Genomic DNA, 26,007 nt, shown 5'->3' on the forward strand with positions numbered 1-26,007 from the left:
TACTTCGCTGAAATATTAAAAGATAACGATGTGCTTGAGGAGGCGCTTAATTTGATATGCTAATGTATGACATATTTGTGGCTTTAGCAGTGTATAAGAAACTGGATGCCATTTTAAGTCTCAGTTCAGTTTCCAGTTCAACAGAGCTGACTGACCTCCAGTGCGTATGTTATAAACTCTATACTATATTGCCAACAGAAGTTGTGTCGCCTTTCTTTCTCTGGTAACAAACCCCTGACATTTCTAACAACTATACAGCCCTGGGGAGTCTTAGGTGTGCGACTTGTGGAGATTTCACCTCATTTTATCACCCAGAATTGCTTTTACATGTCAAACTTTGGTTTAAGAAACATAATTAATTCACATTTCTGTGACAGAAAGTTCTGAAATTTGTTCAGAACATCAGATGCCTCATAACTCAGTGTTCCACCCTACTACTGATAAAACAGTATTTCACATGTGGACGGGGTTATCATAATTGAAAGTCACAATCCAAAAACTTTTCACCATGTGAAGTCATTGTGATGTCAATGTGGTTTTCACAGGGTAACAGTTATGACTTATTCCTATGCAGTGCTACAGGTCCGCTTGAACATGTGAAATACCATTTGTATCAAGAGGTGTGTTGGGAAGTGGAGGGCGAGGCCTTTGATTTTGGCCAAACATACAGAATTATCAACAATGAAGAGTTAAGAACTTCTGATTTTGTATCAATGCTTTGACAATTACACTGCACTGTAGATAATCAAACTTGCTGAGATGCATACAAGCCACCTCACCCTGGAGTCCACTGGCTCTCCACTTTTAAGAACTATGGGCCACATGCATCAACGAGAAAACTGCTCGAAAACGGGCAGATCAGCAGAATCTGCCCCTTTGCGACCGGTATTTTTGCATTTGGGATGCATCATCCCAAATGCAAAAACTCGCTATTTAAGGAATCTCTAAACAGCGATTCCTTAAATTGCGATTGCATTTAAGGAATCCCAAATTGAGATTCCTTAAATGCAATGCATGAAAGTTTAAAAATTAGCGATTTTGCTAATAGGGGGAGCAAATTACCATGAAGTTGAACTTCATGGTAATTTGCAAAAACTTTGAAAAATGCACTAAAGTGCATTTTTCTAAGTTCCATTTTACACACACACATGCCCTTGGGGCATGTGTGTGTGCAAGATGTATTCATATGCAGATTTCAGGGGTGCAACAGGGTGTCTTTTTGACGCCCTGGCACCCTTGAAATAGCATGAGCAATTTGCGATTCTCTAATTGAGATTAGCAAATTGAGAAAGTCCTCCCATTCATTCCTATGGGCCTCTAGGCTACCTGGTTGATCAAAACAGGGACAAAGTCAAAAGTTCAGGCTGACCAAATATAGGAACATGTTGAGGCCTGCTGAAAAAAAGTTCCTTGATCCTGGCTATGATGACATCAAGTATGTGGGCTACTGCCACAGTGATGTATCGTGTCAATCCATGCAGTGGGGGCAATGCGCCGGTCCTGATCTGTGCAGCAGGGACAATGTGTCGGCTGTGATGAGCAAAGAGCTGTGATGCGGACATTCGGCCTTGTCATTGAGGATGCTGTTGACGGAGATGTGGAGACCTTGTGAAGTGGTGGTTCCAATGGCAATGCATTGGAACAGATCCACGCAGCAGAGGCAATGCACCAATTATGGTCACACAACAGGAGCAATGCGCCGGTTCTTATCCACACAAGAGGAGCGATGTGCCGGATCTGATCCATGCAACAGCACCAATGCGCCGATTTAACAGAGGATGTGTGGGTTTTGGTGAAGCAAGCACTTTAGGCCTCACTTCCAAGGGTCCAGGACCGGGGTGACACCACTTGGCAGGGCAAACTCACAGATGGCAGAGTTAAGCTGCAGAAGCAGGTAAGTTGGAGGTCTTTTATGTCCCAGAGGCTGCAGATCAGGTGGCCATCCAGCTAGCCCTTGGAGTCACTTTGGGTTCAAATGATACAGGTCCATTCCTTCTAATCAAGGCAGGGGAACAGCAGGAGGCAGGGCAGCACAGTGATGAAGAAGTCCAGCAAAACAGCAGTCCAGCAGAGTGGCATCCTTTAATAGCATAGCAGTCCTTCTTCCTGGCAGGGTCTTTATAGGTCCAGAAGTGTACTGAGGTGGTGGTGACAAAGCTCCAGTACTTAAGCCCGGTTGTGCCTTTGAAGTAGGGGAGACTTCAAAGACAGTCATTTCAAGTGCACAGCAGTCCTCCCTACCTGCCCTGGCTCCAGACTCACAACAGGGGGTATGCAGCCCTTTGTGTGGGACAGGACACAGCCTATTCAGGTATACATGAGGCTCGGTCCAGCCCCTCCCTCTCATACTGCCAGGATGGCCCACCAAGACACACCTAAGCTCCCATTGGGTGTGGTTGTCTAGGGGGAATACACAAAGCCCAGCTGTCTCCCTCCACAGACGTGTATCAGAGAGAGGCAACAGGTGGCAAATGACTATAGTAAGAAAATGGCATTTTTCTAAACGTGCCATTTTCAGAACTACAATTCAAAATTTGACTTCACTATACATTTTGATTTAAAATTGTGCTTACCGGGACACCAAACTTTAAAAACTATCTCTTCACAATTGGGAATTACACTTAAAACATGTAATACGGTAATCCCAATGTTAGCATAGGGGAGATATATGCCTTGCAGTAGTGAAAAGCGACTTTGAGAGTTTTAAAATACCAAGACATGTAAAACTTAAAATTAAATATCCTGCCTTTTAAATACATTGCACCTTGCCCTCTGGTTTGTCTAGGGCCTACCTTTGGAGTGACTTCAATGTATAGAAAGTAAAAGTTTGGACCTGGCAAGAACTTTATCTTGCCAGGTCAAAATGGTAGCGTGAACTTCACACACAGGCTCTGCATCGGCAGGTCTGAGCCATGGTTATAGGGCTACTTAAGTGTGTCGCACAATAAGTGCTGCAGGCCCACCAGTAGCTTTTAATTGACAGGCCCTGGGCACATGTAGACTAGAGTACTTTACACTGGACTAATAAGTAAGTTAAAGATGCCAATTGGGGATGAGCAAATATTATCATGTTTAGGGGATAGAGCACAAGCACATTAGCACTGGACAGCAGTGGTAAAGTGCACACAGTTCAAGCAAAAACAAAGTCAGAAAAAGGGAGGAGGTTGGCACATAGTTGGGGAGAAGATTACCCTAAAGCTGTCTGGTCCAGCAAATACATATATGTTACCCCTAGAGTTGTCCCTGGTCAGCCCAGAGGGCATGGTGCAATCTATTAAAAAAGTAGGGCATGTACTTTTAAGTTTTACATGTCCTGGTTGTAAAAAGATCCTAAATCATGTTTTACTACTGCAACACCTATCTCTTCAATAGGATAACAGTGGAATTGCCTTATTACATTTTATAGGTGTAATTCCCAAATGGGAGTAAATGACAAGTTCATGTTTAGTGCCTTTGAAATCAAAATTTTAAATCCAAACTTACAGTAAAGTCGGATTTTTAATTGTAATTTTGTAAATGCTACTTTTAGAAAGTTTGAATTTTCTTGCCTTAGCCATTGAGAGCATGTTGCCTGTCTCTGGTCACATGACTTGGTGTAGCTCATAGTTGGCCATTGTATATTCCTCCTAAACAGCCACACACTGAATAGGGAGCTTAGGTGTGCCTGGATGAGCCATCAATGCCAGGATGGGAGGGAGGACCTGGGCTCAGCTCCACTTGCTCCTGAATGGGTTGTGTCCTGTCACCACACAAAGGGCTTTATACTCCCTTTAGTTAGACTGGAGCCAAGACAGGAAACTTAGGATCCCTGTGGAATTCAATGGGAGACCTGCAAAAGCTTCTCCCCTGTCCTCCCCTGCTTCAAAGGCACAACTGTGTGTAAATACTAGAGCTCAGACACAAGCTCTTTAATACACTTCTGGACCTGTGGATACTCTGCCAAGAAGAAGGAATACTGTGCTGCTGAAGAACTGCCACTCTCAGGACTGCACTCTGCTAGCCTTCTGCCTGATACTCTCCTACCTGGATGAGAAGGACTGGACCTGCATTTCTTAAACCCAGAACCCCAGAGTAACTCCAATGGCTAGTTGGCTGGCCTCCTGACTTGGGTCTGAGGGACAAAAGGTTCCAACAACCTTGGACTATATCAGCTGTGAGGCTACCCAGCCATGTGGTGCCACCCCAGTCCTGGATCCTTGAAAGTGGGCTTAAGGTTCTCTGCCAGCCTTTGTGCATCCAGCAGAACCGACACAACTCTTCTGCACCGCTTAACCCTGAACAGGACCAATGCATTTCCTTTGCTGTGTGTATTGGACCCATAACAAAGATCTGCATTGCATTTCAGCTCTTTGTAACCGCTGCCTTGTCCCGACTGTGTGATGTATCCTTGGTTCAGGCCCCATATCAACAGCAGCCTCGATAACAACACCAGAATCCTCATCACAGCTCTTTGAAACTGACGTATCACCCCAAGTGTGCTCCACATCCTCAACGCCAGGCTTTGCATCAGAAGCCCTGTTAATGGGATTCTCGACGATGACACAGGCCCTCACATCGCAGCATCAACGCACCACAGAACTGAGACATTTCTTTGGCTGTGTAATGCATCTTCAATCCAGATCAATGCAATGCCCAGCAAACTAGGATTTAATATACTTTGTTCAATGGCCATATCTGGGTCCCTGCATCCATCGCGGTCAGCCTGAACTTGTGACTTTGTCCTGGTCCGACATGACCAGATATCCACATTTAGCTCTTGGTACTTCTTTAGCATTGTATTTACTTAAATCTCTTAAATTGAATTTCCCTGGTTCTACTGATTGGAATTTTTTCATGTTTGTCTTATTTATTTATCAAATTTTGCTCTATTGTCCTAACCTGGTCTGGGATGTTTTATGTTGTCTTCTCACTGTACTACTGTTATAAGCGTTGCACAAATTCTTCCCACACTGCCTCTAAATTAAGTCAACTTCTTTGTTCCAAGCTACCAGGAGGTTGAGCAGAAGATAATTTGGGGTTTGTTTGTGCCTTACCCTCAGTTTTACTCCAAACTCGTCTAACTCGTAGAACATAAAAAAAATAGCTGTTTTTGTATGGACAATCCAGAAACCCTAATGCAATTTTTTATTGTTTTGTCATCTGTACAACAGGATTAGCAGACAAGGATATTACCAGTCTTCCAGAACCTGGTAATCTGGAGTTAGTTACCAGGCTATAGACTAGAAAGAACTTCAACATTCCTAACAATGGCATTTGCTCTATCCAGATTTTTCATGAATGCATGGAACTAACAATAGTATATATTTTTTTCACAATAGTCAAAGTTGCTGCTTCTGACTAATATTGATTAGATTTGAATTCTGTATTTAATAAATTGGGTACCTTATGTGGAAACATTTTAACCTATGTATTGTAAATTTGTTATATTTACCCTTATTGGCTTTGCAATGTTTAATTGTGTTTGTGTTTTATGGGTATTTTACCTCAAATAAACAATAAATGATGATGATGGCATTTTTCCATATGGCAGAGGGGGTCATACCTTCATGCAAATGAGAAGCACCCTATAACATAATTTTGTTTTCAAGAGCTTTCTAAATTCTCCAAATGCACTGTGCCCAGTTTATGACATGTGGGCACCCACATCCATAAAAAATCGATGTTCCTGCCAGAGGGCTAAAAATCTGACAAACATCATGTTTAGCGTGTTGTATTGGCTAGCCAATCAGGGTAAGGAAAGCCTGACACCCAGCGATCAAAACATTAGGAACTCCGGATGTTCACAATATATTATTGTAGTATTTTCCAATACTTCATAGGTAGATATGTTAATGTTAATGTTAAACCATTTATAAAGCGCACAGCTGCCCCGGCGGAGGGGCGTCCCGGCGCTGACAGCAGTTTCCAAGTGAAGTCCGGTTAGGCCATGGGAAAGAGAAAAGTCTTGAGGATATCAGAGAATCTAAGCTGCGGATTTTCAAGGGGAGGGAGTTCCACAGCTTAGCGGCAAGAAGACGGAAGGACCTGCCCCCAGCTCTGGTTCGCTTAACTCGGGGGACAGAAGCCAAGATCAATTCGGATGATCGCAGTATGCGGGCAGGTACGTAAGGAGTAATCAGGCCCGACAGGATCTGAGGTGTAGAAAACTTTAGAATTTTTAAGGTTTTAAATTCGACCCTTTTTGAGATAGGGAGCCAATGGAGGCGGCGAACAGCATCCGTTCCAGAGCACGTTCTTGAGAGTCCAAGTAAAACTCGAGCAGCTGTATTCTGAACGCGCTGCAGACGGTTCAATTCCGCTTTATTGACGCCTAGCATCAAAGAGTTCGCATAATCAAGTCTAGCTAAAATGGTAGCCTGGACTATAAGTTGACGTATAGTCACGTTAAAGAACCCCAAAATAGGTCTTAAACCACGTAAAAGATCAAAACAGGTGCCTGCGATTTTTTTGGTTGTGATCTTGGAAACCCAGGGTAGAATCAAGCCAAAGCCCAAGGTTCTTTACCACCTGCTTAGGGGTAGGGGCAGGGCCCAAAGAAGGAGGCCACCACTGAGTGTTCCAAAGTCCCTTATCCTTCCCCACCAGTAACACCTCGGATTTACTGGCGTTGAGCTGAAGACAATTCTCCGTCAGCCAGCCAGCAACCGCCTCGAGTCCCTTCCGAAACTGGGTGGCACCGTTAGCATGATCATCCGAGAGAGCCACCACCATCTGGGTGTCATCCGCATAAGAGACCAAGGTGAGGCCATGGTCGCGTGCGACTGCTGCCAGATGCTGAACATAAAGGTTAAACAGAACCGGACTTAAGGCTGAGCCCTGCAGGACCCCCTGCTCAATGGGCTGGATGGAAGAAGCAAAAGGGGGGGCATAAACCTGGAATGATCTATCTGACAGGAAAGAGTGGAACCATTCCAGAGCAAGATTTTTTACTCCAGCTTCCTCTAGCCGGCGCAGTAAGATCCTATGAGAGACCGTGTCAAACGCGGCACTCAAATCAAGCAATATGAGTGCCGCTGTTTGACCTTCATCTAGGATGGAACGCAAATGCTCACTACCCGCAAGGAGAGCTGTTTCGGTACTGTGGCCGGCGCAGAAACCATTCTGAGACCGGTCTAAGATCTTATTGTTATTTAAAAAGTCAGAAAGAACTTTATTGACATGGGCCTCTGCCACTTTAGCAACGCAGGGCAAGAGAGAGATCGGTCGAAAGTTTTCAGGCTTAGTGGGGTCCAGTAGCGGTTTCTTTAGCAATGGAAGCACCTTGGCTTGTTTCCAGGACACGGGGACCAGTGCCTTGCTGAAGGAGGAGTTAATGGTCAGTAATAGAGGTGTAAGAAGTACGGGTAAGCAGTCCCTGAAATGAGCCGGTCTCATGGGGTCAAGAGGAGAGCCTGGTTTAACTTTGGTGCTCAAAGCAAGAAACCCCTCCTGAGAGATGGAGGGAGTAGCCTCTAGTGTAGCGTTAGATATTGGTATTAAAGGGCTCTCTAAAACCCTAGAGCAGTTGGGGAAGGTTTTATAGATGGTTTCTACTTTTTTCACAAAGTAGGAGGCCAGATCCTCACAGTGTTGAGCCGAAGTGAGTGAGAGAGGTAGGCGGATCCTTCCTCTTTTTGAGGTCACTGAGAATCTTAAAAATGCATTTCGTAGGATTGTTGCTAGATGCTATCTTGTTGGTGATAAAGGCAGCTCGCGCTGACTGTATGGCTTTGTGATAACATTTGATAGCATCCAGGTACTGTTTTTTATCTGAAGGGCAGTAATTCCTCCTCCATGCTCGTTCGCGCTGTTTGCAGACAGTCCGCATGGCCGCCAGGGAATCCGAGTACCAAGGGTTAGAACCAGAATCGCGGCCCTTAGACCATTTAGCGGGAATAAGAGAGGCTAATGTCGCATAAATCCATTCACAAATAGTATTATAGGCTTGTTCTGGGTTGGTATCAAGGATAGGGGGACGGGAAGCCAGAAGGGCCAACAAATCATCAAGCCTAAGTTTGTGCCAACAGCGTTTGAGAGTAGCCCTGGAGGGAGCTCTAGGCATGGCCCCCACCTGGGGGAGGGAGATGGCAATGAGGTACTGGTCGGACCAACAAACCGGGCTGGGAGGTTGAACCTGGAGGGAGGGGATGTTGGAAAAAACTGGATCCAGTAGATGTCCAGCCATGTGAGTGGGTCCCAGTACCAGTTGTCTTAATTGACAGGCTTCAAAATCTGCAATCAAGGTGCTGACTTCCGAGTCTGACAAAACATCAAAATGAATGTTTAGGTCGCCAATTAAGCTAAAATTAGCTGTTCTCATAGCCAATGCGTGAACAGCTTCCATAATCGCTACTTTGAATTCTGCTGAGGGGCCAGGAGGGCGGTAGACCAAGAGGTCCGAGAAGGAAAAATTAGCATTGAGTGAGAAGGTAAAGCGGGCGCACTCGCACCCTACCACGTCCTCCCTGACAAAAATACAGTGCAGGGGGGGTTTAAAAATCACCGCCAAACCCCCACCTCTGGTTTCTCTATTAATGGTTCGAATGGTATATCCCAAAGGAAGAGCGAGGCCAGGTTCGATTACTTTGTCCTCATTGAGCCAAGTTTCGGTGACAAAAAACGCCTCCGGGGATTCGTGCTCAATGAGGTCATAGATCTCGTTATAGTGCTTAACGAGAGAGCGCACATTCAAATATAGAATTTTAAAAGGGGTCTTGATCGCGTTGGAGGGTGAAGGGGGCGGTGCGGAGTAAGAATTATACCTACACCTATAGCAACAGAAGGGCCCCTCCGTCGCTAATCTAGGATGAGGATTACATGGGTATACTTTGGCCAATAGATATCAGCGATTCCCTGGTGTAGCTGAGCGTCACGGAAGTGGAACTGACAGCATGCCTGGCGTCTGGCGACGTCCAGGCGCTGACGGGCGCAGACGGGCTTGCCTTAGGCACGCTTTCGGCGCGCCAGCGGCGCCTCCGCTGCGCGCCCGTGTTAGCATCAGCTTAAGTGCTGCCAGGAAAGAAAAGACTGGTGCGGGCACAGAGTTCTACCAAGATGGCATTCCCCCGGCTTCCGTTACTGAGGCTGGGGTGCCGATCCGGTTTAACCGCCTGGCCCAAGCACCCTGAACAACTGGCAAACGTAAGCAGAATGTGGTGTTTATTTTTTTTTTTAAAAGCACAGCAGGTTAGAGCTAACTAAACACAACTGAACAGAACAGAGCAAGCGCGCATAGGTAATTAAAATTTCAGTAATAATAGGGAGCGCAAACACTACCTCCTGGCTCAAGCCTCAGGAGACAACTGTGTCGCGCCCGGGTTAGCATCAGCTTAAGTGCTGCCAGGAAAGAAAAGACTGGTGCGGGCACAGAGTTCTCCCAAGATGGCGTCCCCCCGGCTTCCGTTACTGAGGCTGGGGTGCCGATCTGGTTTAACCGCCTGGCCCAAGCACCCTGAACAACTGGCAAACGTAAGCAGAATGTGGTGTTTATTTATTTTTTTAAAAGCACAGCAGGTTAGAGCTAACTAAACACAACTGAACAGAACAGAGCAAGCGCGCATAGGTAATTAAAATTTCAGTAATAATAGGGAGCGCAAACACTACCTCCCGGCTCAAGCCTCAGGAGACAACTGCAAACCAACAATTTGCTTTAAGTTGCTTATCAAATCTCCCAAATACACTACACTCGGTTTATTGCTTTTGGGTGCCCTGAGTCCTAAGACAAACAATTGTTGTCTGGTCCCCCTATGCTTAAAAGACCCTGAGGATCAAGGTGGAAGTCAAACATTGGCAGGTATATGTTACATTTTGAGGGGGACAAGAGGAAATTATTGCGTTTTGGAAAACAGTGCACATCAGCACATCAGGATAGGGGAGACAGAGCACCTAGTGATAGAAACCTTATGATTTGTTGATACATGGTTGTGGTATATTTATAAGTGAGTATATGTGAGAGTGAGAGATTGAAAGAGTTCCTGTATGAATAAGTATGTGTTTCTATAAGTGATTGTTTAAAAGACTAAGTATGTGTAAGTTTCCCTAGAAGTAAGTGTGGTGGTGTGTGTATAACTGTATATGCAAGTAAATGTATGTTTGATTCTTTATTAGCATGAGTGACTATGTGTGTGAGTAACTCTATGGATGAGTGGCATTGTGTAACAGGATGTATAGGTGTATGAGTACATATGATGAGTGAGTACATGTATGAGTGACTGTATAGGACTGTTGGTGAATGAGTGGATGTGTATGTGGATCTTAGAATTACTGAAGAGGTTGTTGTAACTGGTATTGGTATGTCCATTGTTTTGAAAATTTTAGTCTCTATTTTTGAATGTGTGTATCAAAGGTTATATTAGGGTGAGAGGAAGTCTGCCACTCTATCACAAGGATGATGTCATCAGTGATGTCATCAGTGATGTCATTTGAGATGTCATCAGTGATGTCATGAGTGATGTCACTGACCATGTCATGAGTGATGTAATATGTGACGTCATCAGCAGTGCATTGCGGGCGCGTGAGTTATAGTTAGCTGAACTAACTATAACGGGGGAATTTCAATGGTTTTGTACAAGTGAAAAGTCCAGCTAACTAGAACACCCCTGAAACCTATGATTTTTTCAGTGAATTTCTGAGGTTTTTTAAATGCTAATTCCTAACTATAACGTGCCTGAAACCTTTGGTTTTTTCTGTGAATTTCAAAGGTTTTTTAAATGCTAATTTCTAACTATGCCTACAGAGATAGGACATGTGAAGAAAGAAGAAAAAATGTACAGAAAGAAAAAACAGAAATGCAGAAAGAAGCAACAGAAGTCCTCAAAGACGAAGAAAAGTGCAGGAAGAAGGATAACGTGCAGAAAGAACAAAACGAAGAGCAGAAAGAATCCTTGTTGCAAAATCATCCTGTACCCTCAACTTTTTCAGACGGATACTGGTGGTAACTGAGTCTGACTAACCAGTCCTAGAGCCAGTGCTATGTTAAAAGACACTTAGAATACAGTGAAAACACCTACATACACTAGGGAACAATATGCGTTGGGGTCCCCCTGTGATTAGCATGACCACCTCTGTAAGCCCCTAGTATATAATAGGACAGGGGGATTAAAACTACCTCTTAAAACAGGCCACAGAGCGTTTTTGCACACGTTAACTCAGGCCCCGTCCCCTCCCTTCACCACTGTGTAAACACGCCCTGTGTCCGTTTTTAGTTGGGAGATTAAGTTCATTTGAATCCTGAGGGTCCCTAGGGTCCAACTAGCCCACTAGATACCTCCAGTAAGTGCCACAGAGTTGCATTGCAGAGAGGTGTAAAAAGTGGCACGGCCTGGACAACCTCTCTGCAATGCAGCTCAGTGGCGCTTACTGGAAGCACTTGGTGGGCTAGTTAGCCCCCAGGGGCCCTCAGTATTGAAGGGAAATTATATCCCCAATTTAAAACGTGCCATAGTGCGTGTTTGCACACGTCACCTCAGGCCCCGTCCCCTCCCTTCACCACTGTGTAAACGCGCCCTGTGGCTGTTCTAAATTGAGAGATTAAGTCCCCTTGAATCCTAAAGGTCCCTAGGGTCAAACTAGACCACTAGGTACCTCCAGTAAGCGCCACAGAGCTGCGTTGCAGAGAGGTGTAAAAAGGGGCTTGTCCTCAGAACACCCGTCTGCAGCGCAGCTCCCTGGCGCATACTGGAGATGCCTGTTGGGCTAGTTGGCCCTCAGGGACCCTCAGTATTGAAGAGGAATTAATTCCCCAACTTATAACTCGCCAGGGGGCGCGTTTGCAGAGTGCTGCAAGGAGGGGGCGTGGCCTCCGGCACGATGCCAGTCTTTTATTTATTTTAATTTTTTAAGAAGGGGGGCTGTGTGGTTCCCCTTCTTATTCTAATTTATTGACCCTGATAACCCCATCCCCCAGGGCCTGTCTCCTAATTATATTTTTTTGACCCCAATCCCCAGGGCCGGCCACTGTTTTTTATTATTTTTAAAAAATATATATTTATAGACACACCTAGGACATGCTGGACAAACCGTACGTACCTATCACCATGACGATTTGCGTGATATTCATTAAAAGGCTACTATGCATACAATGAATCCACGTGGAATGTATTTACACCACTAGTGAAGCTCTGACATATCTGATGCCCTACCGTGCCTAATCCCGGTGCTCAAAGCAAGAAACCCCTCCTGAGAGATGGAGGGAGTAGCCTCTAGTGTAGCGTTAGATATTGGTATTAAAGGGCTCTCTAAAACCCTAGAGCAGTTGGGGAAGGTTTTATAGATGGTTTCTACTTATTTCACAAAGTAGGAGGCCAGATCCTCACAGTGTTGACCCGAAGTTTGTGAGAGAGGTAGGCGGATCCTTCCTCTTTTTGAGGTCACTGAGAATCTTAAAAATGCATTTTGTAGGATTGTTGCTAGATGCTATCTTGTTGGTGATAAAGGCAGCTCGCGCTAACTGTATGGCTTTGTGATAACATTTGATAGCATCCAGGTACTGTTTTTTATCTGAAGGGCAGTAATTCCTCCTCCATGCTCATTCGCGCTGTTTGCAGACAGTCCGCATGGCCGCCAGGGAATCCGAGTACCAAGGGTTAGAGCCAGAATCGCGGCCCTTAGACCATTTAGCGGGAATAAGAGAGTCTAATGTCGCAGAAATCCATTCACAAATAGTATTATAGGCTTGTTCTGGGTTGGTATCAAGGATAGGGGGACGGGAAGCCAGAAGGGCCATCAAATCATCAAGCCTAAGTTTGTGCCAACAGCGTTTGAGAGTAGCCCTGCAGGGAGCTCTAGGCATGGCCCCCACCTGGGGGAGGGAGAAAGCAATGAGGTACTGGTCGGACCAACAAACCGGGCTGGGAGGTTGAACCTGGAGGGAGGGGATGTTGGAAAAAACTGGATCCAGTAGATGTCCAGCCATGTGAGTGGGTCCCAGTACCAGTTGTCTTAATTGACAGGCTTAAAAATCTGCAATCAAGGTGCTGACTTCCGAGTCTGACAAAACATCAAAATGAATGTTTAGGTCGCCAATTAAGCTAAAATTAGCTGTTCTCATAGCCAATGCGTGACCAGCTTCCATAATCGCTACTTTGAATTCTGCTGAGGGGCCAGGAGGGCGATAGACCAAGAGGTCCGAGAAGGAAAAATTTGCGTTGAGTGAGAAGGTAAAGCGGGCGCACTCGCACCCTACCACGTCCTCCCTGACAAAAATACAGTGCAGGGGGGATTTAAAAATCACCGCCAAACCCCCACCTCTGGTTTCTCTATTAATGGTTCGAATGGTATATCCCAAAGGAAGAGCGAGGCCAGGTTCGATTACTTTGTCCTCATTGAGCCAAGTTTCGGTGACAAAAAACGCATCCGGGGATTCGTGCTCAATGAGGTCATAGATCTCGTTATAGTGCTTAACGAGAGAGCGCACATTCAAATATAGAATTTTAAAAGAGGTCTTGATCGCGTTGGAGGGTGAAGGGGGCGGTGCGGTGTAAGAATTATACCTACACCTATAGCAACAGAAGGGCCCCTCCGTCGCTAATCTAGGATGAGGATTACATGGGTATATACTTTGGCCAATAGATATCAGCGATTCCCTGGTGTAGCTGAGCGTCACGAAAGTGGAACTGGCAGCATGCCTGGCGTCTGGCGACGTCCAGACGCTGACGGGCGCAGACGGGCTTGCCTTAGGCACGCTTTCGGCACGCCAGCGGCGCGTCCGCTGCGCGCCTCGTGTTAGCATCAGCTTAAGTGCTGCCAGGAAAGAAAAGACTGGTGCGGGCACAGAGTTCTCCCAAGATGGCATTCCCCCGGCTTCCGTTACTGAGGCTGGGGTGCCGATCCGGTTTAACCGCCTGGCCCAAGCACCCTGAACAACTGGCAAAGGTAAGCAGAATGTGGTGTTTATTATTTTTTTTAAAAGCACAGCAGGTTAGAGCTAACTAAACACAACTGAACAGAACAGAGCAAGCGCGCATAGGTAATTACAATTTCAGTAATTATAGGGAGCGCAAACACTACCTCCCGGCTCAAGCCTCAGGAGACAACTGCAAACCAACAATTTGCTTTAAGTTGCTTATCAAATCTCCCAAATACACTACACTCGGTTTATTGCTTTTGGGTGCCCTGAGTCCTAAGACAAACAATTGTTGTCTGGTCCCCCTATGCTTAAAAGACCCTGAGGATCAAGGTGGAAGTCAAACATTGGCAGGTATATGTTACATTTTTACATTTTGAGGGGGACAAGAGGAAATTATTGCGTTTTGGAAAACAGCGCACATCAGCACATCAGGATAGGGGAGACAGAGCACCTAGTGATAGAAACATTATGATTTGTTGATACATGGTTGTGGTATATTTATAAGTGAGTATATGTGAGAGTGAGAGATTGAAAGAGTTCCTGTATGAATAAGTATGTGTTTCTACAAGTGATTGTTTAAAAGACTAAGTATGTGTAAGTTTCCCTAGAAGTAATTGTGGTGGTGTGTGTATAACTGTATATGCAAGTAAATGTATGTTTGATTCTTTATTAGCATGAGTGACTATGTGTGTGAGTAACTCTATGGATGAGTGGCATTGTGTAACAGGATGTAAAGGTGTATGAGTACATATGATGAGTGAGTACATGTATGAGTGACTGTATAGGACTGTTGGTGAATGAGTGGATGTGTATGTGGATCTTAGAATTACTGAAGAGGTTGTTGTAACTGGTATTGGTATGTCCATTGTTTTGAAAATTGTAGTCTCTATTTTTGAATGTGTGTATCAAAGGTTATATTAGGGTGAGAGGAAGTCTGCCACTCTATCACAAGGATGATGTCATCAGTGATGTCATCAGTGATGTCATTTGAGATGTCATCAGTGATGTCATGAGTGATGTCACTGACCATGTCATGAGTGATGTAATATGTGACGTCATCAGCAGTGCATTGCGGGCGCGTGAGTTATAGTTAGCTGAACTAACTATAACGGGGGAATTTCAATGGTTTTGTACAAGTGAAAAGTCCAGCTAACTAGAACACCCCTGAAACCTATGATTTTTTCAGTGAATTTCTGAGGTTTTTTAAATGCTAATTCCTAACTATAACGTGCCTGAAACCTTTGGTTTTTTCTGTGAATTTCAAAGGTTTTTTAAATGCTAATTTCTAACTATGCCTACAGAGATAGGACATGTGAAGAAAGAAGAAAAAATGTACAGAAAGAAAAAACAGAAATGCAGAAAGAAGCAACAGAAGTCCTCAAAGACGAAGAAAAGTGCAGGAAGAAGGATAACGTGCAGAAAGAACAAAACGAAGAGCAGAAAGAATCCTTGTTGCAAAATCATCCTGTACCCTCAACTTTTTCAGACGGATACTGGTGGTAACTGAGTCTGACTAACCAGTCCTAGAGCCAGTGCTATGTTAAAAGACACTTAGAATACAGTGAAAACACCTACATACACTAGGGAACAATATGCGTTGGGGTCCCCCTGTGATTAGCATGACCACCTCTGTAAGCCCCTAGTATATAATAGGACAGGGGGATTAAAACTACCTCTTAAAACAGGCCACAGAGCGTTTTTGCACACGTTAACTCAGGCCCCGTCCCCTCCCTTCACCACTGTGTAAACACGCCCTGTGTCCGTTTTTAGTTGGGAGATTAAGTTCATTTGAATCCTGAGGGTCCCTAGGGTCCAACTAGACCACTAGATACCTCCAGTAAGTGCCACAGAGTTGCATTGCAGAGAGGTGTAAAAAGTGGCACGGCCTGGACAACCTCTCTGCAATGCAGCTCAGTGGCGCTTACTGGAAGCACTTGGTGGGCTAGTTAGCCCCCAGGGGCCCTCAGTATTGAAGGGAAATTATATCCCCAATTTAAAACGTGCCATAGTGCGTGTTTGCACACGTCACCTCAGGCCCCGTCCCCTCCCTTCACCACTGTGTAAACGCGCCCTGTGGCTGTTCTAAATTGAGAGATTAAGTCCCCTTGAATCCTAAAGGTCCCTAGGGTCAAACTAGACCACTAGGTACCTCCAGTAAGCGCCACAGAGCTGCGTTGCAGAGAGGTGTGAAAAGGGGCTTGTCCTCAGAACACCCGTCTGCAGCGCAGCTCCCTGGCGCATACTGGAGATGCCTGTTGGGCTAGTTGGCCCTCAGGGACCCTCAGTATTGAAGAGGAATTAATTCCCCAACTTATAACTTGCCAGGGGGCGCGTTTGCAGAGTGCTGCAAGGAGGGGGCGTGGCCTCCGGCACGATGCCAGTCTTTTATTTATTTTAATTTTTTAAGAAGGGGGGCTGTGTGGTTCCCCTTCTTATTCTAATTTATTGACCCTGATAACCCCATCCCCCAGGGCCTGTCTCCTAATTATATTTTTTTGACCCCAATCCCCAGGGCCGGCCACTGTTTTTTATTATTTTTAAAAAATATATATTTATAGACACACCTAGGACATGCTGGACAAACCGTACGTACCTATCACCATGACGATTTGCGTGATATTCATTAAAAGGCTACTATGCATACAATGAATCCACGTGGAATGTATTTACACCACTAGTGAAGCTCTGACATATCTGATGCCCTACCGTGCCTAATCCCGGTGCTCAAAGCAAGAAACCCCTCCTGAGAGATGGAGGGAGTAGCCTCTAGTGTAGCGTTAGATATTGGTATTAAAGGGCTCTCTAAAACCCTAGAGCAGTTGGGGAAGGTTTTATAGATGGTTTCTACTTTTTTCACAAAGTAGGAGGCCAGATCCTCACAGTGTTGACCCGAAGTTTGTGAGAGAGGTAGGCGGATCCTTCCTCTTTTTGAGGTCACTGAGAATCTTAAAAATGCATTTCGTAGGATTGTTGCTAGATGCTATCTTGTTGGTGATAAAGGCAGCTCGCGCTAACTGTATGGCTTTGTGATAACATTTGATAGCATCCAGGTACTGTTTTTTATCTGAAGGGCAGTAATTCCTCCTCCATGCTCGTTCGCGCTGTTTGCAGACAGTCCGCATGGCCGCCAGGGAATCCGAGTACCAAGGGTTAGAGCCAGAATCGCGGCCCTTAGACCATTTAGCGGGAATAAGAGAGTCTAATGTCGCAGAAATCCATTCACAAATAGTATTATAGGCTTGTTCTGGGTTGGTATCAAGGATAGGGGGACGGGAAGCCAGAAGGGCCATCAAATCATCAAGCCTAAGTTTGTGCCAACAGCGTTTGAGAGTAGCCCTGCAGGGAGCTCTAGGCATGGCCCCCACCTGGGGGAGGGAGATAGCAATGAGGTACTGGTCAGACCAACAAACCGGGCTGGGAGGTTGAACCTGGAGGGAGGGGATGTTGGAAAAAACTGGATCCAGTAGATGTCCAGCCATGTGAGTGGGTCCCAGTACCAGTTGTCTTAATTGACAGGCTTAAAAATCTGCAATCAAGGTGCTGACTTCCGAGTCTGACAAAACATCAAAATGAATGTTTAGGTCGCCAATTAAGCTAAAATTAGCTGTTCTCATAGCCAATGCGTGACCAGCTTCCATAATCGCTACTTTGAATTCTGCTGAGGGGCCAGGAGGGCGATAGACCAAGAGGTCCGAGAAGGAAAAATTTGCGTTGAGTGAGAAGGTAAAGCGGGCGCACTCGCACCCTACCACGTCCTCCCTGACAAAAATACAGTGCAGGGGGGATTTAAAAATCACCGCCAAACCCCCACCTCTGGTTTCTCTATTAATGGTTCGAATGGTATATCCCAAAGGAAGAGCGAGGCCAGGTTCGATTACTTTGTCCTCATTGAGCCAAGTTTCGGTGACAAAAAACGCATCCGGGGATTCGTGCTCAATGAGGTCATAGATCTCGTTATAGTGCTTAACGAGAGAGCGCACATTCAAATATAGAATTTTAAAAGGGGTCTTGATCGCGTTGGAGGGTGAAGGGGGCGGTGCGGTGTAAGAATTATACCTACACCTATAGCAACAGAAGGGCCCCTCCGTCGCTAATCTAGGATGAGGATTACATGGGTATATACTTTGGCCAATAGATATCAGCGATTCCCTGGTGTAGCTGAGCGTCACGAAAGTGGAACTGGCAGCATGCCTGGCGTCTGGCGACGTCCAGACGCTGACGGGCGCAGACGGGCTTGCCTTAGGCACGCTTTCGGCACGCCAGCGGCGCGTCCGCTGCGCGCCTCGTGTTAGCATCAGCTTAAGTGCTGCCAGGAAAGAAAAGACTGGTGCGGGCACAGAGTTCTCCCAAGATGGCATTCCCCCGGCTTCCGTTACTGAGGCTGGGGTGCCGATCCGGTTTAACCGCCTGGCCCAAGCACCCTGAACAACTGGCAAAGGTAAGCAGAATGTGGTGTTTATTATTTTTTTTAAAAGCAGAGCAGGTTAGAGCTAACTAAACACAACTGAACAGAACAGAGCAAGCGCGCATAGGTAATTACAATTTCTGTAATAATAGGGAGCGCAAACACTACCTCCTGGCTCAAGCCTCAGGAGACAACTGTGTCGCGCCCGTGTTAGCATCAGCTTAAGTGCTGCCAGGAAAGAAAAGACTGGTGCGGGCACAGAGTTCTCCCAAGATGGCGTCCCCCCGGCTTCCGTTACTGAGGCTGGGGTGCCGATCTGGTTTAACCGCCTGGCTCAAGCACCCTGAACAACTGGCAAAGGTAAGCAGAATGTGGCGTTTATTTATTTTTTTAAAAGCACAGCAGGTTAGAGCTAACTAAACACAACTGAACAGAACAGAGCAAGCGCGCATAGGTAATTAAAATTTCAGTAATTATAGGGAGCGCAAACACTACCTCCCGGCTCAAGCCTCAGGAGACAACTGCAAACCAACAATTTGCTTTAAGTTGCTTATCAAATCTCCCAAATACACTACACTCGGTTTATTGCTTTTGGGTGCCCTGAGTCCTAAGACAAACAATTGTTGTCTGGTCCCCCTATGCTTAAAAGACCCTGAGGATCAAGGTGGAAGTCAAACATTGGCAGGTATATGTTACATTTTTACATTTTGAGGGGGACAAGAGGAAATGATTGCGTTTTGGAAAACAGCGCACATCAGCACATCAGGATAGGGGAGACAGAGCACCTAGTGATAGAAACATTATGATTTGTTGATACATGGTTGTGGTATATTTATAAGTGAGTATATGTGAGAGTGAGAGATTGAAAGAGTTCCTGTATGAATAAGTATGTGTTTCTACAAGTGATTGTTTAAAAGACTAAGTATGTGTAAGTTTCCCTAGAAGTAAGTGTGGTGGTGTGTGTATAACTGTATATGCAAGTAAATGTATGTTTGATTCTTTATTAGCATGAGTGACTATGTGTGTGAGTAACTCTATGGATGAGTGGCATTGTGTAACAGGATGTAAAGGTGTATGAGTACATATGATGAGTGAGTACATGTATGAGTGACTGTATAGGACTGTTGGTGAATGAGTGGATGTGTATGTGGATCTTAGAATTACTGAAGAGGTTGTTGTAACTGGTATTGGTATGTCCATTGTTTTGAAAATTTTAGTCTCTATTTTTGAATGTGTGTATCAAAGGTTATATTAGGGTGAGAGGAAGTCTGCCACTCTATCACAAGGATGATGTCATCAGTGATGTCATCAGTGATGTCATTTGAGATGTCATCAGTGATGTCATGAGTGATGTCACTGACCATGTCATGAGTGATGTAATATGTGACGTCATCAGCAGTGCATTGCGGGTGCGTGAGTTATAGTTAGCTGAACTAACTATAACGGGGGAATTTCAATGGTTTTGTACAAGTGAAAAGTCCAGCTAACTAGAACACCCCTGAAACCTATGATTTTTTCAGTGAATTTCTGAGGTTTTTTAAATGCTAATTCCTAACTATAACGTGCCTGAAACCTTTGGTTTTTTCTGTGAATTTCAAAGGTTTTTTAAATGCTAATTTCTAACTATGCCTACAGAGATAGGACATGTGAAGAAAGAAGAAAAAATGCACAGAAAGAAAAAAACAGAAATGCAGAAAGAAGCAACAGAAGTCCTCAAAGACGAAGAAAAGTGCAGGAAGAAGGATAACGTGCAGAAAGAACAAAACGAAGAGCAGAAAGAATCCTTGTTGCAAAATCATCCTGTACCCTCAACTTTTTCAGACGGATACTGGTGGTAACTGAGTCTGACTAACCAGTCCTAGAGCCAGTGCTATGTTAAAAGACACTTAGAATACAGTGAAAACACCTACATACACTAGGGAACAATATGCGTTGGGGTCCCCCTGTGATTAGCATGACCACCTCTGTAAGCCCCTAGTATATAATAGGACAGGGGGATTAAAACTACCTCTTAAAACAGGCCACAGGGCGTTTTTGCACACGTTAACTCAGGCCCCGTCCCCTCCCTTCACCACTGTGTAAACACGCCCTGTGTCCGTTTTTAGTTGGGAGATTAAGTTCATTTGAATCCTGAGGGTCCCTAGGGTCCAACTAGCCCACTAGATACCTCCAGTAAGTGCCACAGAGTTGCATTGCAGAGAGGTGTAAAAAGTGGCACGGCCTGGACAACCTCTCTGCAATGCAGCTCAGTGGCGCTTACTGGAAGCACTTGGTGGGCTAGTTAGCCCCCAGGGGCCCTCAGTATTGAAGGGAAATTATATCCCCAATTTAAAACGTGCCATAGTGCGTGTTTGCACACGTCACCTCAGGCCCCGTCCCCTCCCTTCACCACTGTGTAAACGCGCCCTGTGGCTGTTCTAAATTGAGAGATTAAGTCCCCTTGAATCCTAAGGGTCCCTAGGGTCAAACTAGACCACTAGGTACCTCCAGTAAGCGCCACAGAGCTGCGTTGCAGAGAGGTGTAAAAAGGGGCTTGTCCTCAGAACACCCGTCTGCAGCGCAGCTCCCTGGCGCATACTGGAGATGCCTGTTGGGCTAGTTGGCCCTCAGGGACCCTCAGTATTGAAGAGGAATTAATTCCCCAACTTATAACTCGCCAGGGGGCGCGTTTGCAGAGTGCTGCAAGGAGGGGGCGTGGCCTCTGGCACGATGCCAGTCTTTTATTTATTTTAATTTTTTAAGAAGGGGGGCTGTGTGGTTCCCCTTCTTATTCTAATTTATTGACCCTGATAACCCCATCCCCCAGGGCCCGTCTCCTAATTATATTTTTTGGACCCCAATCCCCAGGGCCGGCCACTGTTTTTTATTATTTTTAAAAATATATATTTATAGACACACCTAGGACATGCTGGACAAACCGTACGTACCTATCACCATGACGATTTGCGTGATATTCATTAAAAGGCGACTATGAATACAATGAATCCACGTGGAATGTATTTACACCACTAGTGAAGCTCTGACATGTCTGATGCCCTACCGTGCCTAATCCCGGTGCTCAAAGCAAGAAACCCCTCCTGAGAGATGAAGGGAGTAGCCTCTAGTGTAGCGTTAGATATTGGTATTAAAGGGCTCTCTAAAACCCTAGAGCAGTTGGGGAAGGTTTTATAGATGGTTTCTACTTTTTTCACAAAGTAGGAGGCCAGATCCTCACAGTGTTGACCCGAAGTGAGAGAGAGAGGTAGGCGGATCCTTCCTCTTTTTGAGGTCACTGAGAATCTTAAAAATGCATTTCGTAGGATTGTTGCTAGATGCTATCTTGTTGGTGATAAAGGCAGCTCGCGCTAACTGTATGGCTTTGTGATAACATTTGATAGCATCCAGGTACTGTTTTTTATCTGAAGGGCAGTAATTCCTCCTCCATGCTCGTTCGCGCTGTTTGCAGACAGTCCGCATGGCCGCCAGGGAATCCGAGTACCAAGGGTTAGAGCCAGAATCGCGGCCCTTAGACCATTTAGCAGGAATAAGAGAGTCTAATGTCGCATAAATCCATTCACAAATAGTATTATAGGCTTTTTCTGGGTTGGTATCAAGGATAGGGGGACGGGAAGCCAGAAGGGCCTACAAATCATCAAGCCTAAGTTTGTGCCAACAGCGTTTGAGAGTAGCCCTGCAGGGAGCTCTAGGCATGGCCCCCACCTGGGGGAGGGAGATGGCAATGAGGTACTGGTCGGACCAACAAACCGGGCTGGGAGGTTGAACCTGGAGGGAGGGGATGTTGGAAAAAACTGGATCCAGTAGATGTCCAGCCATGTGAGTGGGTCCCAGTACCAGTTGTCTTAATTGACAGGCTTCAAAATCTGCAATCAAGGTGCTGACTTCCGAGTCTGACAAAACATCAAAATGAATGTTTAGGTCGCCAATTAAGCTAAAATTAGCTGTTCTCATAGCCAATGCGTGAACAGCTTCCATAATCGCTACTTTGTATTCTGCTGAGGGGCCAGGAGGGCGATAGACCAAGAGGTCCGAGAAGGAAAAATTTGCGTTGAGTGAGAAGGTAAAGCGGGCGCACTCGCACCCTACCACGTCCTCCCTGACAAAAATACAGTGCAGGGGGGATTTAAAAATCACCGCCAAACCCCCACCTCTGGTTTCTCTATTAATGGTTCGAATGGTATATCCCAAAGGAAGAGCGAGGCCAGGTTCGATTACTTTGTCCTCATTGAGCCAAGTTTCGGTGACAAAAAACGCATCCGGGGATTCGTGCTCAATGAGGTCATAGATCTCGTTATAGTGCTTAACGAGAGAGCGCACATTCAAATATAGAATTTTAAAAGGGGTCTTGATCGCGTTGGAGGGTGAAGGGGGCGGTGCGGAGTAAGAATTATACCTACACCTATAGCAACAGAAGGGCCCCTCCGTCGCTAATCTAGGATGAGGATTACATGGGTATATACTTTGGCCAATAGATATCAGCGATTCCCTGGTGTAGCTGAGCGTCACGGAAGTGGAACTGGCAGCATGCCTGGCGTCTGGCAACGTCCAGGCGCTGACGGGCGCAGATGGGCTTGCCTTAGGCATGCTTTCGGCGCGCCAGCGGCGCGTCCGCTGCGCGCCCGTGTTAGCATCAGCTTAAGTGCTGCCAGGAAAGAAAAGACTGGTGCGGGCACAGAGTTCTCCCAAGATGGCATTCCCCCGGCTTCCGTTACTGAGGCTGGGGTGCCGATCCGGTTTAACCGCCTGGCCCAAGCACCCTGAACAACTGGCAAAGGTAAGCAGAATGTGGTGTTTATTTTTTTTTTTAAAAGCACAGCAGGTTAGAGCTAACTAAACACAACTGAACAGAACAGAGCAAGCGCGCATAGGTAATTAAAATTTCAATAATAATAGGGAGCGCAAACACTACCTCCTGGCTCAAGCCTCAGGAGACAACTGTGTCGCGCCCGTGTTAGCATCAGCTTAAGTGCTGCCAGGAAAGAAAAGACTGGTGCGGGCACAGAGTTCTCCCAAGATGGCGTCCCCCCGGCTTCCGTTACTGAGGCTGGGGTGCCGATCCGGTTTAACCGCCTGGCTCAAGCACCCTGAACAACTGGCAAAGGTAAGCAGAATGTGGCGTTTATTTATTTTTTTAAAAGCACAGCAGGTTAGAGCTAACTAAACACAACTGAACAGAACAGAGCAAGCGCGCATAGGTAATTACAATTTCAGTAATAATAGGGAGCGCAAACACTACCTCCCGGCTCAAGCCTCAGGAGACAACTACAAACCAACAATTTGCTTTAAGTTGCTTATCAAATCTCCCAAATACACTACACTCGGTTTATTGCTTTTGGGTGCCCTGAGTCCTACGACAAACAATTGTTGTCTGGTCCCCCTATGCTTAAAAGACCCTGAGGATCAAGGTGGAAGTCAAACATTGGCAGGTATATGTTACATTTTGAGGGGGACAAGAGGAAATTATTGCGTTTTGGAAAACAGTGCACATCAGCACATCAGGATAGGGGAGACAGAGCACCTAGTGATAGAAACATTATGATTTGTTGATACATGGTTGTGGTATATTTATAAGTGAGTATATGTGAGAGTGAGAGATTGAAAGAGTTCCTGTATGAATAAGTATGTGTTTCTACAAGTGATTGTTTAAAAGACTAAGTATGTGTAAGTTTCCCTAGAAGTAAGTGTGGTGGTGTGTGTATAACTGTATATGCAAGTAAATGTATGTTTGATTCTTTATTAGCATGAGTGACTATGTGTGTGAGTAACTCTATGGATGAGTGGCATTGTGTAACAGGATGTATAGGTGTATGAGTACATATGATGAGTGAGTACATGTATGAGTGACTGTATATGACTGTTGGTGAATGAGTGGATGTGTATGTGGATCTTAGAATTACTGAAGAGGTTGTTGTAACTGGTATTGGTATGTCCATTGTTTTGAAAATTTTAGTCTCTATTTTTGAATGTGTGTATCAAAGGTTATATTAGGGTGAGAGGAAGTCTGCCACTCTATCACAAGGATGATGTCATCAGTGATGTCATCAGTGATGTCATTTGAGATGTCATTAGTGATGTCATGAGTGATGTCACTGACCATGTCATGAGTGATGTAATATGTGACGTCATCAGCAGTGCATTGCGGGTGCGTGAGTTATAGTTAGCTGAACTAACTATAACGGGGGAATTTCAATGGTTTTGTACAAGTGAAAAGTCCAGCTAACTAGAACACCCCTGAAACCTATGATTTTTTCAGTGAATTTCTGAGGTTTTTTAAATGCTAATTCCTAACTATAACGTGCCTGAAACCTTTGGTTTTTTCTGTGAATTTCAAAGGTTTTTTAAATGCTAATTTCTAACTATGCCTACAGAGATAGGACATGTGAAGAAAGAAGAAAAAATGCACAGAAAGAAAAAAACAGAAATGCAGAAAGAAGCAACAGAAGTCCTCAAAGACGAAGAAAAGTGCAGGAAGAAGGATAACGTGCAGAAAGAACAAAACGAAGAGCAGAAAGAATCCTTGTTGCAAAATCATCCTGTACCCTCAACTTTTTCAGACGGATACTGGTGGTAACTGAGTCTGACTAACCAGTCCTAGAGCCAGTGCTATGTTAAAAGACACTTAGAATACAGTGAAAACACCTACATACACTAGGGAACAATATGCGTTGGGGTCCCCCTGTGATTAGCATGACCACCTCTGTAAGCCCCTAGTATATAATAGGACAGGGGGATTAAAACTACCTCTTAAAACAGGCCACAGGGCGTTTTTGCACACGTTAACTCAGGCCCCGTCCCCTCCCTTCACCACTGTGTAAACACGCCCTGTGTCCGTTTTTAGTTGGGAGATTAAGTTCATTTGAATCCTGAGGGTCCCTAGGGTCCAACTAGCCCACTAGATACCTCCAGTAAGTGCCACAGAGTTGCATTGCAGAGAGGTGTAAAAAGTGGCACGGCCTGGACAACCTCTCTGCAATGCAGCTCAGTGGCGCTTACTGGAAGCACTTGGTGGGCTAGTTAGCCCCCAGGGGCCCTCAGTATTGAAGGGAAATTATATCCCCAATTTAAAACGTGCCATAGTGCGTGTTTGCACACGTCACCTCAGGCCCCGTCCCCTCCCTTCACCACTGTGTAAACGCGCCCTGTGGCTGTTCTAAATTGAGAGATTAAGTCCCCTTGAATCCTAAGGGTCCCTAGGGTCAAACTAGACCACTAGGTACCTCCAGTAAGCGCCACAGAGCTGCATTGCAGAGAGGTGTAAAAAGGGGCTTGTCCTCAGAACACCCGTCTGCAGCGCAGCTCCCTGGCGCATACTGGAGATGCCTGTTGGGCTAGTTGGCCCTCAGGGACCCTCAGTATTGAAGAGGAATTAATTCCCCAACTTATAACTCGCCAGGGGGCGCGTTTGCAGAGTGCTGCAAGGAGGGGGCGTGGCCTCTGGCACGATGCCAGTCTTTTATTTATTTTAATTTTTTAAGAAGGGGGGCTGTGTGGTTCCCCTTCTTATTCTAATTTATTGACCCTGATAACCCCATCCCCCAGGGCCCGTCTCCTAATTATATTTTTTTGACCCCAATCCCCAGGGCCGGCCACTGTTTTTTATTATTTTTAAGAATATATATTTATAGACACACCTAGGACATGCTGGACAAACCGTACGTACCTATCACCATGACGATTTGCGTGATATTCATTAAAAGGCGACTATGCATACAATGAATCCACGTGAAATGTATTTACACCACTAGTGAAGCTCTGACATGTCTGATGCCCTACCGTGCCT

Source organism: Triturus cristatus, chromosome 2_1, assembly GCF_964204655.1.
Source record: "Triturus cristatus chromosome 2_1, aTriCri1.1, whole genome shotgun sequence".
Lineage (NCBI taxonomy): Eukaryota > Metazoa > Chordata > Amphibia > Caudata > Salamandridae > Triturus > Triturus cristatus.